General features: G+C 44.7%; 1 protein-coding gene across 2 annotated transcripts in view; it reads right to left on the bottom strand.

Moving 5' to 3' along the window:
- Nucleotides 1–20090, bottom strand: part of ARHGAP24 (Rho GTPase activating protein 24) — a 1593044-nt gene that overhangs the window by 493318 nt on the left and 1079636 nt on the right. The window contains exon 1 of one of the 2 annotated variants that reach the window (XM_086961879.1): nt 13681–14423. The exons of the other annotated variant lie outside the window; for it this stretch is intronic. The gene's annotated coding sequence lies outside the window, so the exon portion shown is untranslated. Of the gene's footprint in view, nt 1–13680; nt 14424–20090 lie in introns of those variants that run through there. 2 annotated transcript variants of the gene reach the window in all.

The following is a 20090-nucleotide window of genomic DNA, read 5'->3' as shown; positions in this document are numbered from 1 at the left end:
CTACGACAGCGCAAATACTTGCGACTGCACAGTACTACGAAAATAGGGATAAAGAGGAAAAGGAGAAATCAGAGAAGAAAACGAAAGATTTAAAGACTAAAGTTCTTTTACAGCAGGCGTATCCGCCTCGCACGAATCAGACTAATATGCAACAGAATTCGTATCAAAAGACAGATTATAATTCGACCAGGCCTCAATACCAGTGGAATCAGTGTGCGTACTGTAAGAAAGAGGGTCATTATAAAAATGATTGTCAGATTTTAGCGCAAAATAATGCGGCAGCAGCTCAGAGAGGTCGTGGTGGTTTTGCACAGAATTCTAGAGGTCGGGGACGAGGTGCTATGCCTCCACAAACTAATGATCGTCCTTCTAATCACTTTGATCAGCGAAATGTACAGTCAGCTCAACAGAATAGATCTCAGCAATATCTTGTTGAGGATTATTGTGAAGTTGAAGAGGGATTTCAACAAAATGGGTACTAGGACAGCCATGGACAGAGAGAGGGAGTAGTATCAGTTCCAGTGGATCAGAGTGGGCCTTATGTCGCAGTAGCAACATCAGGTGTAGTCGAACCGTTTCTGTTGGATACTGGTGCCGCAAAAAGTTCTATCATGCATGCGAAACTCCCTGGCGCACCTTTGTCTGGCTCAACAAATGTTTCCGTAGGTTTTTCAGGCGCCCCTGTGTACAACCCGATATCTGGTCCTTTGTCTATTTCTGTTGGACCGTGTCAATTGAAAGCACCCTTAATTTTGACGACAGGTTGTAATGAAAATCTGCTTGGTTTAGATTTGTTAAAACGACTATATGCGACATTGTACTGTTCTCCGGAAGGAGTACAGCTTACTTTGGGTAAAAGACTCACCTCTCCGATGTACTTGTCAATGGACAAACTCCCGCCGGAGCTACGTTCACTCCCTGATTCTCTTTGGGCGACTGGTCCCAATGATGTAGGTCTCCTAGAGATTCCACCGTATGTAGTAACTTTGAAAGCGAATGTGAAATTTCCAAGAATTCCTCAATATAAAATATCGAATGAAGGTGAGCGTGCACTCTTATTGATTGTGCAAGATTTGATTAAAAAAGGTGTGGTTGAAGAAACGCGAGGAAATGTTTGTAATAGTCCTGTATTGCCGATTTTGAAACGAACAGATCCTACAAAGCCTCCAGTTTATAGGTTTGTCATAGACCTTAGAGAAGTTAATAAGATTGTAATTCCGCAGTTTCCTGTAGTGCCAGACATTACTGCCTTGCTAACATTGATTCCCGCTACAGCCAATTGGTTCTCAGTCATCGACTTGAAGAATGCCTTTTTCAGCATTCCGATAGCCGAGGAAAGTAGAGATATTTTTGGCTTCTGTTTAGGAGGTCGCAGTTTCAGATTTCAACGCGCTCCACAAGGCTACTGTGAAAGTCCATCTATTTACAGTCAAGCTTTAAAAAGCCAGTTAGATTCTTTTGTCCTTCCTCCAGGCTCTGCCCTAGTACAGTACGTAGACGATCTTTTGGTGGCTGCCGATGACAAGGAAACTTGCAAGGCAGCTACAATTTCACTATTGCATCATTTGTCTAATTTGAATCATAAGGTGTCACCTTCCAAAATGCAATATTGCTGCCAAGAAGTAACCTACTTAGGTCATCTCTTGTCAAAGGAGGGAAGGAAGTTGACCCCAGAAAGAATAAAAGCAATTACGCAGATGAGTGTTCCACGCACACAGAGGGAAGTACGTGCCTTTCTAGGTATTACCTCTTACTGTAGGCAATGGATCCCAAATTTTTCACTTTTAGCAAAGCCATTGGTAGCTTTGACTGGGAAAAATGTTCCGAGTCCGGTGCCATGGTCTGATGAATGTCAAGAGAGTTTTGCTGAATTACGAAAAGCTTTGTGTTCAGCTCCTGTATTGGGCACACCTGATTACAGTAAGCCATTCACGCTCTACGTTCACGAAAGAGAAGGTTGCGCGTTGAGTGTTCTGACACAGAAGTTTGGTGATAAACAACGCCCTTGTGCGTATTTCTCATCAACATTAGATCCGGTAGCTAGAGCATTGCCTAGTTGTTTGAGGGCTACAGCGGCAGCTGCAGCTTCCATTCGACAATCTGCTGGTTTGGTGATGAACAATATGCTAGTGGTCATGGTTCCTCATGCAGTGGACACACTCATGAACCGAACGAAGACACAACACCTTACTAGTGCGAGATTATCTGGTTACGAGCTGACGTTATTAGCGAGTCATATTCAGATCAAAAGATGCAATGTATTGAATCCAGCAACATTGTTGCCGACTGATCAAGAGTCGAGTGATTCTGAGCCACATGACTGTTATTTCAAAACGGAGGAAGAGACAAAAGGTCGTATCGACTTGAGAGATACTCCTCTATCCGACCCAGATGGTACGCTGTATGTGGACGGGTCATGTTTTAAATTGGAGAATGGTGATGTGACTGCTGCCTACGCAGTAACGACTTTGAAGACGATTGTGGAGACTGCAAGAGTGAGTCAGAATTCTGCCCAAGCTGCAGAGTTAATAGCTCTTACGAGAGCGTGTGTTTTAGCTGAGGGAAAGAGAGTGAATGTGTTTACAGATAGTCAGTACGCATTTGGCGTGGCCCATAGTTTTGGCCGGTTGTGGAGAGAAAGGGGTTTCATTACGTCCCATGGGACTAAGATTCAACATGGTCAGCTAGTTAACGACTTGTTAGAATCTCTAACCTTACCGACTGAAGTTGCGATTGTGAAGTGCAGTGCTCATAAAGCAATCACGGATGATGTTGGTCGGGGAAATGCCTTTGCTGATGAAACCGCTAAACAGACAGCTAGAGACATGATGAGTAGAATGTATGTTGCTACGTCTGCAAGATGGATTGCTGAGTCTGGAATGTGTGAGGACACAATGGAAAGTGTGAAAGAGATTCAGAAAGAAGCGACTGAGGAAGAGAAACGCGTATGGAGAGAAAGTACGGGCAAATTGGACTCGAATGGATGTTGGATCGATTTGACAGAACAGCAGCGTTGGATGTTGCCTGATGCGTATGTGCTTGCAGTAGTGACGATGGCGCATGGAGTGGCGCACATAAGTTCTAAAGGGATATGTAAGATGTTAGCTCCGGTCTGGAAGAATGAGGGAATCAGTAAGTGTGCAGAGAGAGTGGTGAAAAATTGTATGGTGTGCTTGATGCATAATCCTGGCAAGGGAACTCCAACTCCAGCTGGTCATTTTGCTCCTCCTTCCTGTCCCTTTGAAGTAATACAGTTAGACTTCATTCACATGGAACGCTGCAACAATTTAAAGTACGTCCTGGTGGTAGTTTGTGCTTTTTCCAGGTGGATAGAAGCATACCCACTAAAGGACAACACTGCTTTATCAACTGCCAAAATTCTTCTCAAGGAATATTTCCCTAGGTTTGGAATGCCACGGATTGTATGGTCAGATAACGGAAGTGAGTTTATAGGGAAAGTTATGCAGAGTGTGTGTGCTGGTCTAGGATTGAAACAAAAATTTCATAGTGCGAACCATCCCCAGTCTGCTGGTTTAGTCGAGGGTTACAATGGCACCCTCAAGCTTAAAATAGCCAAAATTCAAGCATCCACAGGTTTGGCTTGGCCAGACGCACTTCCTTTGGCTTTGTTATCAACGAGAGCAACAGTGCATTCTAGAATAGGGCTTTCTCCATATGAGATTGTATTTGGCCGCCCGGCAAATATCTGGGGTGTGCCAAGGCCTAAACAATTCTGCTCCATTGAATATCCTATGTTGATAGACTATCTTTACGACTTGACTGCTAAATTGAGTCTTATTCATCAACAGGTCTTTGATGCTTTGCCAAAACCTCCGGAGAGTCCAGGGCATCAGCTGAAACCCGGCGACCACGTGGTGGTCAGAAATTTTGCGAGGACAAAGAATCTTCAGCCTCGCTACATCGGCCCCTTCCAGGTCCTGCTGGCGACGAGGACAGCTGTACGTGTTGCTGGTCGCAAGCACTGGATCCACGCTTCTCACGTAAAGCGTGTTCCACTGCCGCTGCCCTACGACGACTGGGTGAAGAAGGGAATTGGTGCCTCCGAAGCTGAAATAACTCCAAAATTTGTCCCTTTCAGCGATGCCGATTTGATTTCTGACACTTTGAAACGTGACTATCCTCTTGAAAAGACTCCTTTGAACATTGAAAATTTGTCTCCAGCATCAGAAGAAACTTTGCCATCTGCGAACGTAAACTCTGCAACAGCTGCTAGTGATACACTATTTTCCGATCAAACAGTACCAGCGAAGAAAAGATACCACCTTAGAAGCCATAAAAAGGACTAATAAAGCAGGCAACTGCATACTGTGATTTTGATATATATATATATATTTTGAACTTTTGCCTTCAGCCAGGAAGTTTGCTATTGTTTATTGTTTTTAAAATTGCCTTGCCGTCTGGGTAGCCGTAGGGTCGTGGCTGTGTGCCTAGTTTGAATTTGCAGGGGTCTGACACAAGGTCGATCTTTCTGTTAGTACTGGGAACTCCCAGGGCTGACAGAGGCATTTTCATCTACGTACACATCATCAGTGGTCGCGAGCGGATTGTAGAAGATGGAGCTTCCTGCGCTGCAACGAAAGAATGTGATTTACGTTCGCAGAAACAGACTAAATAGAATTCTCCACAGCAAATGTTTCTTGATGCAATGTGCCGTTACATTTTTGATTGTTTTAGCAACATTGGTGGGTGGAATTGTCTTTAGCATAAATTTGATTTTTGTGCCAGTATCTACAGTACCTCCCCTTGATCCTGCTATTTCTACTGTTTCTTCTATACACTCTTTTCACTCGTTTCCGGAACATGAGCAAGCTCGACGCTCAGAATTCATTAATAATACTTTTGTACAGCTCTTGCACCAACACCAACTGGTAGTTAACACGACAGACTGTTGGGTGTGTGGCTTGATACCCCACACTATGGATAAAGGTATTCCCTATCTGGTTTTGCCTTTCAGCTACAATGGATCATTTCAGGCCCTTCAAACCATCTTTGCTTATGCTCTTGAGACCTATCCTCCACGTCCACCACGTTCCACTAAATATAACTCTGCCAACAAAGCTTTAGTCCAGGGAATTATTGACATGGTCAAAGACGTCAATAATACTCCATCATACCCTAGAGACGAATTGCGAGTATATTTAAGTTGGAATACTTCAGAGTATCGCCTTAGTTTAGGAGAAAGCAAGCGTAAAAGCTCAACTCCAATCTGGGTCGTACCTCACCGAGGTCAGGTCTGTTTGCAAGGTAATGGGAGAAATCCGAGAGCTCAGCTAGGGAGGAGTGAGTGCGTAGAGACTTATGTGTTTCCGGCTAACTCTTCCCCTGCCTTTCTTACTGCTAGGGGTACCTATTTCATTTGTCGAGACAGAGCTTATACATGGTTGCCTGCCGACTTTTCAGGATCATGTTATATTGCTCGATTATTGCCTCCGACATACACTGCTTCACCTGATTACCACAGAACAAGAGTAGCGAGAGGTGTCTTCAGCAAGGAAGATACAGCTGGTCAGGAAGCTGGAGACTTCTTCAAAGGCTTCCTTCCGTTCTGGGGGCCTATGGCCAATAGTAGAAACATACGTCAGCTAACACGGGTAGTTGAATCTACTATTACCGAAACTGCTGGTGCCCTTAGCAATCTGACAGCTGAGCTTCAGGCGGATAGGCTCATGACATTGCAGAACCGTATGGTTCTAGATGTTATACTTGCAGATCGAGGTGGGGTATGCAGAATGATCCAATCGAGCTGCTGTGTCTTTATTCCTAATAATGCTCCAACAGTTTACGAGGCGATCTCTAAGTTGCACAAGATTTCAGACTCCATACATGTAGACAAGGGAAACTGGTCCTTCATGGAGTGGTTTTGGACTCTGATCTCAGCGTGGGGATGGAAGGTTCTAATGGTCATTGGTGTCATCTTAATATTACTATTCTCATGTTGTCTGATTATCCAGTGTGGTCCTGCTCTGTGTAGTCTTTGTGCTACAACCTGTTTTAGGAAACCACCTGCATTTGGAGAAAAGACACGAGAAAGGATGATGATACAACAGCATGTCACTGACCTGATGAGCATAGAACTAGATTCAGACATAGATTGAGTAATTGCCTATGTAAGGGCAAAAGGAGGGTCTGAGGTTCCGTGACGGTTCCGTGACGACTTGAACCCGTGTTTTCAAGTTTGTCGGAAATACATAAAATTAGTATCAGCGAACCGCAAATGATCCATTTAGTATATCCTAGTGTTTTCGCTACGCTACGAGCAAGAGCACTCCTTCCATTGACATATTTCTGATATACCCACGGCATCCATCTTAGATCGTGGCCGCCATTTTGTGGTTCCTTGCCCTCACATATGCAATAGCCTCTGATCATTTCATTCACTCCACTTTGATTAAGGACACGTAGCCTTAGCCGGAGATTCACCTCTTACATGACACGTGCACCTTAAACCAGATCACGCTGAAGCTGCATGACTCGACAAAGGCTGCCTCCTCTGCCCGAGGCCAGCCCACCTGAACTGGTTTTCCTGTCCATTGTACCTGATCATGATTAGGCGGCCGAAGCCGGTAGCCTTGCCCATTTACAACCCACAAACATCTCTTATCCCGCTTTTCTATCTTCTGCACCTGGCTCTGCTCCTTTCCTTCTGGGCCTTTATTAGGGGGAGGTAACGAACTTTACGATGAGGCGGTCCGGGTCCTGAATGCAATATTGACAGGGGATTGTGATGAACTAGTGGGAACCCCTCTTCGTAGATGTTTGGTATCAGATTTTATCGACAGTTCCTGTGTAACGCCAAATATTTATTGTTTAGAGACACAAAGGTTTGGGAATGTACCGACATGTGAAATATTTGCCTAGAGCACAATTTTTAGTATATAAGGAGCAACCCACTTTGTACAAATCGAACAGTCTCCTAGATTCTGCCCGTGTGTAGATTCTGTGACTTCTGTGTCCCTGCAGTAATAAACCTTTGGTCTTTGACGCCACCATCGAGAAGCCCGTGTTTCTGTTCATTTGTGCACCAAGGCAGGTGGGACTCCGGGGTCTTTGGGTGTTGTACCCTGACACCTCTGGACGGAACCAAAAAAGTCCAGAACTCCAATGGGGGTAAAGCGGCTTGAGGCGATGCAAGCGGAGAGGCGCTTTCAGCAGGGCGTCACATGGAGGAGCGAGCCCAGGTGGAGTCCGTCTTTACTTTGTGAGCTACGACTCGGGGGCCACAGGATCACGATGCTCGGACCGGATGGGTCCGTTCTTGCGGTGCGGGCTCCGGCTCGATTTGGCAGCAGTCACTGTGCTCGGGCCTGGCGGGGCTGGCCTTTACTGTGCGAGTTGCGCCGCGATCAACCAGAAGTCGCATTGCTCGGCGGGACCGGGGTGCACATGTTCTCAGAGTGCGTGGCAAGCTTCACAACGCACTCATGTGGTTAGCGCTGCAGGGGAAGGCAGCACCATCAGCAGCTTTCTCTTCAGGGGGGTAGAGCCCAATGTTCCTGAGGCTCAGTTCAGGGGGCAGGCTCACACCCAAGCCCTTGGAGATCTTTGTCAGAGATTGCACAAGTTGAAATAAAAGTCTTTATCAGTCTTTGTCTTCTCTCCTTCTTGCAGCAAGGCACCCACCACAGGCCAGTCTCTCAGGCTAGAGACAGTAGTCCACCATGCAGCTTTCCCAGGTCCTTCTCTTCGGGCAGAGTTTCTTCTTAGCGCAGACAGGATCTAATTTCTTGGGAGCAGGGTTCCTACTTGTATACACCATTTATTTTGTCCTTGCAGGCCAGGGGGGCCTCTGCCTAGTTCAACCCGGTTTTGGATCACTTTGTTGCGGAGACTCTGCTTCGTCTTTCAGGGTGCAGGGCAGAGACATCAGACGCTCCGCAGGAGGTGGAGCCAGCATTGTGGTGGCAGAGTACAGCCCTATTCAGAGTCAAGGGGCACTCCTCCCACCCATCCTGGTGTAATCTCTCTATTCACCACCTGGCAGCCCAGACTGTCTCCTGGAATCCCCCAGCCCTGTCACCCACAGAAATGAGACAGCAGATACATATCCTAGCAGAGGCGGGCTGAAATGGTTAGTCAAGCAAATGCTAACTTTCAAAAAGTAGCATTTGCAAAAACAGGATATTAATATAAACTTTACTAAAAGAAGTATTTTATTATTCTGAGTTCAGGCATACTAAACTTGACTTCCTACCATGTTCCCTGAGCCTGCTGGGATTATAGTGTGTAATAATTCCAGCAGCCCATTCCGGCCTATGAGAACAGGTAGCCTTACAAAAGTGAAAAACTAAAATGGCTGTAATTCACTTTTAGGACATGCCACACACATCAGGGTTTGTCCTACCTTATGCTTACAATGCACCCTGCCCTTGGGCCTACCATAGGGGTGACTCACATGAAGTAAAGGGAAGGTTTAGGGGCTGGCAAGTGTGTGCACTTGCCCAGCCAGCATGACAGTACCAGACTGCACGCAGGTTCTGCAATGGCAGACCTTAGACACATTTTAAAAAAGCTGCTTCTGTGGGTGGCACAACCAGTGCTGCAGGCCCACTAGCAGCATTTGTATTTACATGCCCTGGCACTCCTGGTGCACTTTACTGGGGTCTGACAATAAACCAAATAACCCAATCATGGACACCAATCAATGTATACACTTTTTATAGGGAGCACTTGCACTGTGGCACTGATTGGCAGTGGCACAGTGCCCTGAGTAGCTAACACCAGCAAAACATATGAGGCACATCAGCAAAAAGTGGAAGGGAGACTCACGCCAAGGAGCCAGGTCTAACAATGAGTATGATAAAATGCTCCAGTATATTAAGTCCAACCTTCAGTCAATTGGCCTATATATATTTTTTGAGGATCACAAACCATGTTTAACCATCTCAAGGAATGAACTGAAGGCCTAATTAGTATATAAACTGGGAAGAGACAGATGGATGCATACCTGTAATAAGCATACGGTCAAACAATATCATTTTGCCCCTAGCATAGATAAAACAGTGAGCTCTTATTTATCTTTTATTATGAACCGCTAACATAGATATGTATTACTGAGGTTTCGATTAAAAAATATCTCTCGTATGCTAGGTTATCCAACTAACATCTATTTGACCGATGCACTCCCTGTCTGTCCATGTGATGCACAATCTCCTGAATGAGACCTTCATTTGATATATTTCTGTAAGTTGAGTATTGAGGAAAGAAATAGGTACATTCTACCACTTGTGCGGAGACTTAATTTTAGCATAAACAAAGAGTGAGAGGGAGAAAATGGGAGGTATGTCCTCTTCCCAAGAAAACAATACAAAATAACAATAGGGACGGACCCTGAGGGGGAATCCTATTCACTGCATCAAAAGACAATGGAATAAGGGGTACCCATTGGGTTTTTTAAAACAACCCTCACCCACCAACCTAGATGGTGACATGCTTAATAATCGGATTCTCACCTGGGGTGCCGAGTGCATCCCAGGTCTGCTTCGACCTGATTACAGCGGGGCAGGTGGTTTTTGGTGATAGACGCAAATTCAGTGTGATGGTTTAAAAATGTCGCTAGGATCCTCCTTCCAGCCTGAAGTATTTTATTGTTGAGGTCTGGGACAAGATTAAAAAGAAAAAAGAGGCAGATATTTTTAGGACTGAATTGGTCTAGAATATCCTTGTGATGGTCTATATGTTCCAGCCTTTGCACCGTAAGTTGATAAGCTTTCTTCAGGACCAGGAAGTGGTTTGAGGTCAAAAAAGGCCTCGTAAGATATCAGTACACATGCTAAGGTATACTGTGAATGTGGGGGTGATCCCGTACTTACAGTTTTCACCAAAGTTCTACATATCAGCGTAACTAGGTTGGTCGATGAGGGTTCTTTTTAAAAACCCAATGGGTTTCCTTTATTCCCTGGTCTTTTGAGGCAGTGAATTTGGATTACCCACTCAGAGACTTAATTTTAAACAATGTCGACCACCCCTTTATTATCTTCAGTTGTTACCTGACCCTTTTATATGTTTTTGTATGGCCTCGTTTCTGTGGGCTGCTCTAAAAAAGCAGAGAGTGTTTCAGTAGTTTCTAATATAAGGAAATAAAGGGGTACAGGGGTTTTTAGGACTGAATTGGTCTAGAATATCCTTGTGATGGTCTATATGTTCCAGCCTTTGCACCGTAAGTTGATAAGCTTTCTTCAGGACCAGGAAGTGGTTTGAGGTCAAAAAAGGCCTCGTAAGATATCAGTACACATGCTAAGGTATACTGTGAATGTGGGGGTGATCCCGTACTTACAGTTTTCACCAAAGTTCTACATATCAGCGTAACTAGGTTGGTCGATGAGGGTTCTTTTTAAAAACCCAATGGGTTTCCTTTTTTCCCTGGTCTTTTGAGGCAGTGAATTTGGATTACCCACTCAGAGACTTAATTTTAAACAATGTCGACCACCCCTTTATTATCTTCAGTTGTTACCTGACCCTTTTATATGTTTTTGTATGGCCTCGTTTCTGTGGGCTGCTCTAAAAAAGCAGAGAGTGTTTCAGTAGTTTCTAATATAAGGAAATAAAGGGGTACAGGGGTCTAAATGTGAATGGAAACATCTATTATTCTTAGAGTTTATGTATTTTACTATTTTTAAACTTTTCTTATTATTAATTTTATACAATTATTATGTGCATTTAATTGATAATGATTTTTTATGGATGATGATTATGTGTATAGAATACTTTTTATGCCAGCTATGTTTCGGAGAAAGAACGTTTTTTTGGTTGATTGATTGATTGATTGATTGATTGAGGCTTATTGTCTTTGTGCATGCTCGTTTTGTGATAGCTGGCCAGCATTAATGTAGGAACGTAGTTTCTTAACACTGGTGGAATCTAATTAACCCGGGCTAACTAAATGGAGCAAATCAAAAACGCCAAGGGTTGGACCACAAAAACATATTTTTTGGGGGGGTATTTGACTGTCTCAGAGATTTGATCGGTCAGAATTATTTGAAGTTGGTTTCTTTTGAGTGAAACACCACGACCAACATTTACCAAAACATTATATGCTGTTATTTGAAGCCAAAATGAATAATTATCCAATTTCCTGGCAACAAACTCAAATGCCACACACACAAATCTGTTTATGTGAGCTCACCAATACCACTGACAAATTAACGCCTTAACCGCAGCGGTTTTTACGCAGCTGTGCGGGCGTTCTGAAGAGTGGGCGGGGCTCCGTCGGCCATTGGGCGGGGCTCCGTCGGTCATTGGCCGACGGCAGCACCAGCGAGGTAGTACTCCCGACGGCCAATGGCCGACGGGAGCACGGAAGGGATTAAAATACCACTGGTACAAATCTGTTTAAGAGAGCCGACCAATACCGCTGACAAGTTAAAATACGACCGACATTCAGGGCCGACTGGGCATAGCGGGCACCGGGCATTTTCCCGGTGGGCCAGAAAGGTGGAGGCCGTTTTTTTCACTAGGGAATGGTTTTGCAACAGTGCTGCAATATCGCCCCCCTGTAACAAAAGCAGCAGCAGTACGTTTCACTAGTACACCCCCTCAACCCCTGGGGACGGTCTAACTGAATTTCCAGGGCTGGGTTGGGTTCCCAGTCCGGCCCTGCCGACATAAAACCCTATATGTCATCCTTCACTTTGAAGACTGACTCGTCATTAATCCTGTGAAATGCCTATGAAACAAAGACCGACTACTTCTAATATGACACCATGTGTGAACCTGAAACCATTACTTCATCTTTCTGCAAAAAATCCTGCGAGCTTATACTAAAGGATCTTCATAGTACTAAGAGGGACTTAAAAAAGCATGTATACATTTGTTCCAGCTAAAAGACAGACGTGTGTCTTGTTTTGCAGATAACAAATTCCTATTGTTCAGAACAATACATTTAAGGAGTCAGGCACTGCTTAATTAGAGCTTGTAGTTGCAGGTGGGGCCCACAACTCATTTTTGGGGACTGACACTTATTATTCCTCCACAGACTTTGGTCCAGAGCAAGAGAAACAAAAACACAAAAGCGAGTGGGAAAGAAGGAGGAAGAAGACGACGGAAAAACAGTGACTGAGAGAGAAACAGAGGATGAAAAGAAACTGAAAAGTGAGATGAAGAGACAGGGGCATCAGGTGTCCAGCAAAGTTTTCAGCACCACGATGTATTCTTTTAGAAAGTAGACATTAAAAGAAAACAGTGAAGCAAAAGATTGGACTATACAACATAGTATGGATAGGGCATGCTTCCAGTGCTGCTGCTGTTAAAGACAAGCACTTAAAGTTACATTTTCAAAACTCACGGGCTCTTTCCTTTTTGTTCTTGTGAAAATAAAGAACACGCCAAGACTTATGTTACAATTTAAGTTATGAATAACAAGCAGAAAACAAAGACTTAAAGCCAGGTGAAACTTGCGTCGTCAAAACCCTACAAAGTGCTGCTTGCTCTGCACCCGTGCGTGCAGCCTTTGAAGGTGGCGCATCCCAGGACACCGCAATGTTCCACAGAGGACTCACTTCAAAGGCTGGTACGGGCCTGTCAAAGGCTTCCTGTCTAACCATATGATTGGTGAGCGAAAAGTTGCAAATTGATAAAAGTATATCACTCTTTTCGACAGGACCGTAGCCACTCAAGCCAGTGGCGTAGCCAGTGCGTCATGGGCTCTAGTGCGATGACGACACTTGAGCCCTGGCTGCTGTTTAAATTGTAAAATACATCAACAATCAGGGTTCAGAGGTTTCCTTAGGTCTCTGTGTCCTGGTGCCACTGCAACTGCTGCACCTGAGTCAAGCTCTTGCGGTTCAATGCTGGGTGTTCAGACATGTCTGAGAACTTGCAGGGGTTAGTTGCAGGAAACAGATATTCCCGGGAAAACTCAGAGTACAGTCATGAGGAGACAGCGATGCCTAGAAACTTGTAGGGTTCTGTCCTGGAGAGGCCGGTGGGCCTGGGGTCTCCTGTGAAGCAGTATATGTGACTCATAGGGCCTGGTAGCTTCTGTGTACCAGCATATTTGAGTCCTGGAGAGACAGGCAGGCCTGGGAGCTCTGAAAAAGTCAGTTCTTAGGAGACCTGGATGACTGGGATCCCTTAGGTTACAGTCAAGCTCACCTGGAAGCTCACTGGTTTGGGTCCTGAGGACACAGGCCGGTCCCAGAACTGTTGGGGTTCAGTCATCAGAAGATGGTCATCCATAAGAACTTCCAAGGTGAGCCCAGAAGATAGATTCATGACTGGGTATCAAGATGTGGTTGTTGACTGAGGAAACCGTTATACCTGGAAATTTTCACGTATGGGATCAGTCATCCATTTTAAAAGTTATGCGCTCCAGACAGAATCTCAGAGACACAGGGAATTTTTTGACACAGGGAATTTTCTCAAACCCATACATCTTTCACTCAATCTACCACAAAGAACCTGGAATACATGTATGGAATTGTTTCCTTGACAGCAGAAGACCAACCCAAGAATAACCAATAACTGCGAGATTAGCCTCTTAATTTTGGATTTCAGATTCGCATATTACTTGTTTCAAAGTGCTTCAGCGCCTCGTCAGGGTAATTAGCGCTATATAAACGCAATTACAATAGAGCACTATAGAAACACTCCATACCTCCGTGGAACGTGTCCAAGGTCTAAAAACATTAAATAAAAGATACCAAATATCATGCACGTGCTCACCTTGGGCACAAAGAATCAGCTGCACTGAAGGCTCTCTCTCCCAGCCCTGCACAGAAGGCTCAATCCCAGTCCTCCACTGAAGGGTCACTCCAAGCCCTGCCCGAAGTCTCACTCCCAGCCCTGCATCTGTTGCTCCTCTCAAATCATTCACAGCATTTCCCTCACGATTCCATCACCCAGAAAAAAAATCACAGCAGCACAGCTGCCACAAAAATGCACCTCGTCGTGGAAAGAGCTTCAGGTGCTACGTGCTGCGGAACAAGGTCACAAACTGCTGAAGAGAGAGGGGGCGAGGGCGCAAGCAGGCCGCCTACCCTCCAGAGACATGCTCTGCACCTCACAGCATGGGCAGCGCGCGGGCAGGATGTGGTGGCCGTGACGCGGTGTCCGCGCGGGTCTCTCCTCAGCTGCCGCGCGCGAGGTGCGCCCTCGGACCCAGCACACGTCTCCAGCGGCGCAGTCCTCGCGCGCCGAGAGCCCAGGCATGCATTAGCGACAAACCCGTCCAGCTCTCGCCTTTCCCAAGGGCGCAGGGGAGAGAGAGAGCCTCTTGGATGCAACAATTTATGACCGGCGCATTAGTGGAGCCTTATTAAGGCACGCCATCGGGAGCTCGGCGCGGGAAAAGTTTCCATGCGGTGTCACCGAGCCCCTGAGTCAGAGGGAAGCGTCTATCATGCAAATTGAGGACGTTAATTACATCCAGCGATTTTATTCTCACCAAATGTCTTGTCTCGATTAGCGGTATTATTTTTCCGGCGCTGGCAATTCATGTGACGGGAGATTACATTTTTTTTTTATAAGGCACTTTTGAGCAAAGGGACGGCAGCGAAGAAGAGCTTTACGGGAGCTACAGAGGAGCCGGGATTCGTCAGAAGCTAAAAATAGGGCTGCTCTGTAAATGAAGGCATTTGACTCCGTGGCCTTAATAGCTAGTGCATTACTTCCCTGGGCAAGCCGAATTAATCATTGCCGAGACCGACTCCAGTGCCCTGCGCGTTAGTCAGCAGTTGAGGAAATTGTTCATCCACCTTGTGAATGATGACATGAATTAACATCACATCCTTGTAGGTGCAGCTGTGTCTCCCCCTTACAATCTAAATACATTTCATACACTTTATACAGATATGTGGATGTTTTATGTCATGGCATTTTTCATGTGCATTTATTTATTATTTTCTAAAGGTTTTAAACCAAAAAGAAGTGTGCAAGGAGTTGCAGTAAGATATAACAATCACATTGAAGATGTGACTATTAGGATAGCAGTTTTCCTTGTGAAAGTTATAGCACTCTGCAAACAGAAAGCGAGCAAATAATATTTTTGATGATAAACCGGCGGGAAACCCTTGACCTGCAGTTATACATATGTGAATGTGGATTTATTAGTACAGTTGATCTAAACAGCATATGCGAATGAGCCACATTTTTTTTCACTGCCATGACTTAAATTGTGTATATGCAGATGTGCAAAGAGTAGTATGCAATGTATTACTATTGCTGAGTGGCCATAGGGTAGGGGCCATGAGAGGTGAAGCCTGGAGAGAATCATACCGCCCTCTCTTCCCTCAACCATGGTTATAAATGCATATAGCGGAATAGCTAGATCTTTTGCCGTCTGTGGTGGCCCCTGCGTTTGCCACCCCATGGCGAGCGCATGTAAGACGGGGGTGCTGGCGATTCCTGCGTTAGCCGCCCTGTGACGGTTGCAAGTAATAGTGGGATGGACGCCGCAGGCCACAAAACTCGTGCCACCCGGGGCAGACCTCCCCGCCCCTTCCTTGCTACGCTACTGGATGCATACTAAATGAGTTAATCTGGTTAGCACTACACTCATTCAAAATGACATATTTTACATTTATTTTTACTATTTTTTTGTATGTTTTTTTATTATGTATTTTATTTATTTTTTTAACAGAGTTTTATATAGCGCACACTTGACCCGGTATCGGGTATCAAAGCGCTTTACATAGCAACAAGTTCTGTTACATGAGGACACATTCATTTTTTTGTTAGGCACCGGGAGATTAAGTGATTTGCCCAGAATCACAGGATGTTCACCGTCATCTATCTATCTTTCTTCTATATTCTATCTTCTTCTATCTATCTTGTGTGTCATACCTGTCTCTAAATCCAACTGGTGTCCTCTAGTCGAGCCATGCAGACTGATCCATCCACAAAGCCCCATGATGGTGGACTGCTTGGACCCCTGTTTAGAGCAAGATGAGGCATGGTCTATATAGAGCTGCTCTCTATTACCGAATACATAACCCAAGCTCTTTGCCCCTGCCATTTCAATAGCCTAGCAAGATCTACAATTAATTCTCAGTGGTGTTGTTTCTCATAATTATCAGCGGGATTCTTGTGAGGGGCGAGGATTTAATGGGGCTGGTTTGTGTCCTTGGAATGAGACCTTATGTCTAGATTTGAACTGTGGCTCCCCTCCTGTTCTCTTTCCTTTTGTAAACCCTATATCGTCACCAATTGTCTGATTTATGTAAAGTACTACCTTTCACACCTGAGCGTAATGCTTGCACTTGATCAATTCTTTTTGCTAAAATGGACTTCTGGTTGGCCTCCTGCACCTAGAGTGTACCTGTCAATACGGTAGATGTAGTCTTGACTCCCTAAGGCCTTTCTTAGCCTTATGGAAACACACTGACCTTGCTTGTCGAATGGCAACAGCAAAAATCTAATGGAGTTAGAAAATGCTAAAAGTGGCAGGTGAAGGGCTAATCTATGGGCCAATAGTTACGATTACTGAAACCTAGAATGGGCCAGTGCTCTTGAAAGGGGAATGGCACATATAGTAGAGTAAAAGTAACTGGAGCTGCGAGTTGTCTTGCTGGGCTGCATGGATCAGTTTAACTGCAACCTCTTGACTACTGTCAGCCCAAAATAATCATCATGATAAACCCAAAAGCCAATGACAACAATATTGATTCTATATGTTGGTGAAACTAAATACTATAAAGATGGCTCGTTTTCCTCCAAGGCAGTCATTGCATTTCTAACGTCGACTGACATGGGATTTTATTGTCTGTTATATTGACGATTGAAGCAGATGACATAGTGTCATTAATTGCTATTTCTTTCCCTTAGCACCTATCACACAAGAGATGTGGTATATTAAGTTTCTCCTTTCTCAATTTAGAACATTTCCAACTTGCAGTCGTGTATTTGAAGTGAGTATCCTTCCACCACAGCTCTGTAATGACTAGGTGGATCTTGCCCTTAATAACAAAGACACTTAAAGCAGCAGTGGAAACACCCGCAGTACCCTTCCCTCCCAAGCCGTCATGGCAAACACTCCTTTCAGGAGGACTGAAGGCACCTGTCTGAGATGTTCAAGATGTAAATGTGACCAAGCTAGTAATTACTAACCCATGGGGGAAACCTCAAGCGCCAACGGAGTCATTTAAAAATAATAACCGCGCTACTCACAGAACATAATTTGTATGGACTGGGGGAAAATCTATAGTCAATTGGTAAAATCTGTGGGCCTTTCTTGCGTTTATGGTGGAAGTCAATCGTGGACTGCTTTGATTAATCCAATCAAAGATCTACAATTGTTTATCAAGCCACAATGCCTGTGTTGCAAAAGCAGTATTATTAGTTCTAAGAACACCTAGTCGTTGTCCATTTTAATATGTTTTTCAGACAAAATTACCTTGGATCATGTCATATATCCAGAGGCCCAAAGAATTTGGGGGGAGGTGGAGCTCAAATAGGGAGATTCCATTTAAAGAGTTAGAAGGGTGTTTGCATGGAAGTGTGAAAGGGTCTGTAACAGTGTGGAATAGTTTGTAAACCTCAGTAGTATTGTTTGCAATCAAGATGTGCTTGTTAAATATAGTCATTATCGTAAAGTATTAATAACACCTTGTTTTTACAGAGTGTGTTCACCACACTTTTGTTGACTCTAAACGCTAGAAATAATTAACCTTTACTTGTGACTAATTTAACACTACCAAGTTTACAGAACATGTAACTGTGAAAGTCTGAGTTACCTTTGCTGGGACTTGACTTTATGATCTGCAGACCACACTAGAAATCAGCAGTATGTGCTTAACCCTCTGAGCTGCCTAGCAAAAAGAGCTCAATTCCATAATTTGATTTGGGAAGGTTAGGCAGTTTGGCAGGATGCAACAGCTCTACAAATACCTTCGACTGAGTGAGAACACTGGACCAGATTTCCGAAACGTTTTTTATGGTCGCAAACACTCTGATTCAGAGTTTGCAACTGCAAATGTTTTTGGGCATATACCAATCCCATTTTAGGAGTCGGAATAATTTTGGAGACTCCAAAAATGGGATTGTGACTTTATATCGATATGGTATTTTGAAGGCACTTGTTGCAGGTGTCCTTCCCCTTGCTTAAAAAAATCTTTCTTAAAAGGGAATCACAAATATGGAGGTTTGCTGACTCCGCCATCCCTGTGACTACCATCAATTGGAGTGAATCGCAATTTGCAACACGTCTTATGAATATTAATGAGGCCGGTCAGAATGCGCCACCACACTGAAAGAGAATTGTTCAGGGCAACACATTAATACATAGGTCATTTTGCAAAAATCAATGCTAGTTGCAAAAAGACTGGTCACAAATTGCAAACACCTCTTGCACCAAGACCATTGATGGATCCGGCCCCCTTTGAGGTGTAGAAGGCTCCTGAATTGCATTGGCTGTATGACCTATGCTCCCGACTTAGCTTATGCAGAGAATCAGGAAGCAGCACACGTCTTTGTTTCCCTCATCAGCGAACACTTGACACCTTTGTTCATGATAAACTTAAAATAGCTGCCCAGAGGAGCAGTTCTCTCTCACCTCATGCTGTTGAGTTTTTGGTGTATTATTTCACCTCATACGGACTGCTGGCATTGCAAAATATGACTGAGTATTTTAAATAAAGAAAGTAGACAGAATCGATCGTCACACATTAAATTATCTCACACATGCTATATATTGACAAAGCTATACTTTACGTTTTCTTGAATCGTTGCAGTTTGCTGTCTTAATGTTTTTTCAGGTATTGATATTGTCTGCTGGTGCATTACATATACACAAGCATTGGCAAATACTATAGGTCTAGGTTTTATTTATGTCTAAAACAGGAATGCACACATAAACTCAAGGGGAAGAGAGTTCCAAATGCCAAGACAGAGATTATCTCCTATAATGAGCTTTGTTCAAGTGAAGCACTTGCACTAAAGAATTATTGGCAAGGTGGAGCGATCTGTTAGGGGGGTAGCATAAATGGAGGCTGGAGATGCACATACAAAAAACAGTGGTGGGATAAGGCTCTATCCGTGGGAATACCACAACAGATCAAAGTAGACAAAGAAGAAAAAGATTTCAGAGCTACTCTTTGAAAATAGTTAGAGAGAAACAAACAAGACCAGTTTAGCAATGGGCTCCTACGCTAGACGCCTTGAGTTCTTTGAGCAGAAGAGCAGGGTCAGCAGCGTCAAACACTGATGACAGAGCCAACCAGCAGGGTGTCTCCAGTGCTGACATCAGATGCAAGGCATGAATCATCCAGAGTAGGTCTGATGGAAAGCCTCGTTCTACTCCAGTGCCAAAAGCCCGTCTGAGTATTATAAAGAATACTTTCAGATTTGAGGAATGAACAAAGGTGTTTGGATATGTGGAAAATTAATACGGTTTGGTAAACATTATCTGCGCCATCTTGCCTTTTCCCTCGATTCCACACTTTTTCGTGCACACCCGCCATTTTAGGTGCCTTGGCCAGAACCACACTCTGCGCGCCACTGACCCCTAGCACGGCTCTTCACCCTCACAAACACATCCCCCGCCCGCTGACAGCCCCCGCTCTCACATGCCTTGGGTCATAAACCTCTCCTCCACGCAGCTCTGCCTCGGAACCCCATCCTGTTCCCAGCGCGACACTTCCCTCCATCCCTTTCATGGTCCCGGATCCCTTGATAAACACCCCTCTTTCCTTTGTGCCCGTTTGTCTCACTCGTTCCCAAGCCGCCACCTGGCCCTGCGGATACTGTCATTGCCCCCTTCCTCCTGTACAGTAGGAAACCCCCCCCCCCCATCAAAGGATCCTTGAACTGATCAAAGCCCCCACCCCATGAGATCCGATCAACCTCACACATTCCGTGAATCGGCGGAATGTCCAGCTGCGCCATAATCATCATCTGTTGTGACCGGGGTGGGGACTTCAACTGTAAATGTGTGTGGGAACGGGCCTGAAGCGGGGATTCCGAGGATGTCTTTCCGTACATCAAAAGGTTGACAGAGATGTGTTATATGCAATAAAGTAATAAATCCGTGTATAAGAGGCCAGGCCTCAGAGATGCAGTTAGAGCACCTTGTGATGATACTTGCTGTCTGAACTGATGTGTTCTCCTCCGGAGAGAATAAACCCTTGTTTCCAGCCTTC

This window comes from Lissotriton vulgaris, chromosome 3_1, assembly GCF_964263255.1.
Source record: "Lissotriton vulgaris chromosome 3_1, aLisVul1.2, whole genome shotgun sequence".
Taxonomy (NCBI): domain Eukaryota; kingdom Metazoa; phylum Chordata; class Amphibia; order Caudata; family Salamandridae; genus Lissotriton; species Lissotriton vulgaris.
The sequence above is the reverse complement of the archived record's forward strand: the minus strand, read 5'-3'. Positions and strand labels throughout refer to the sequence as shown.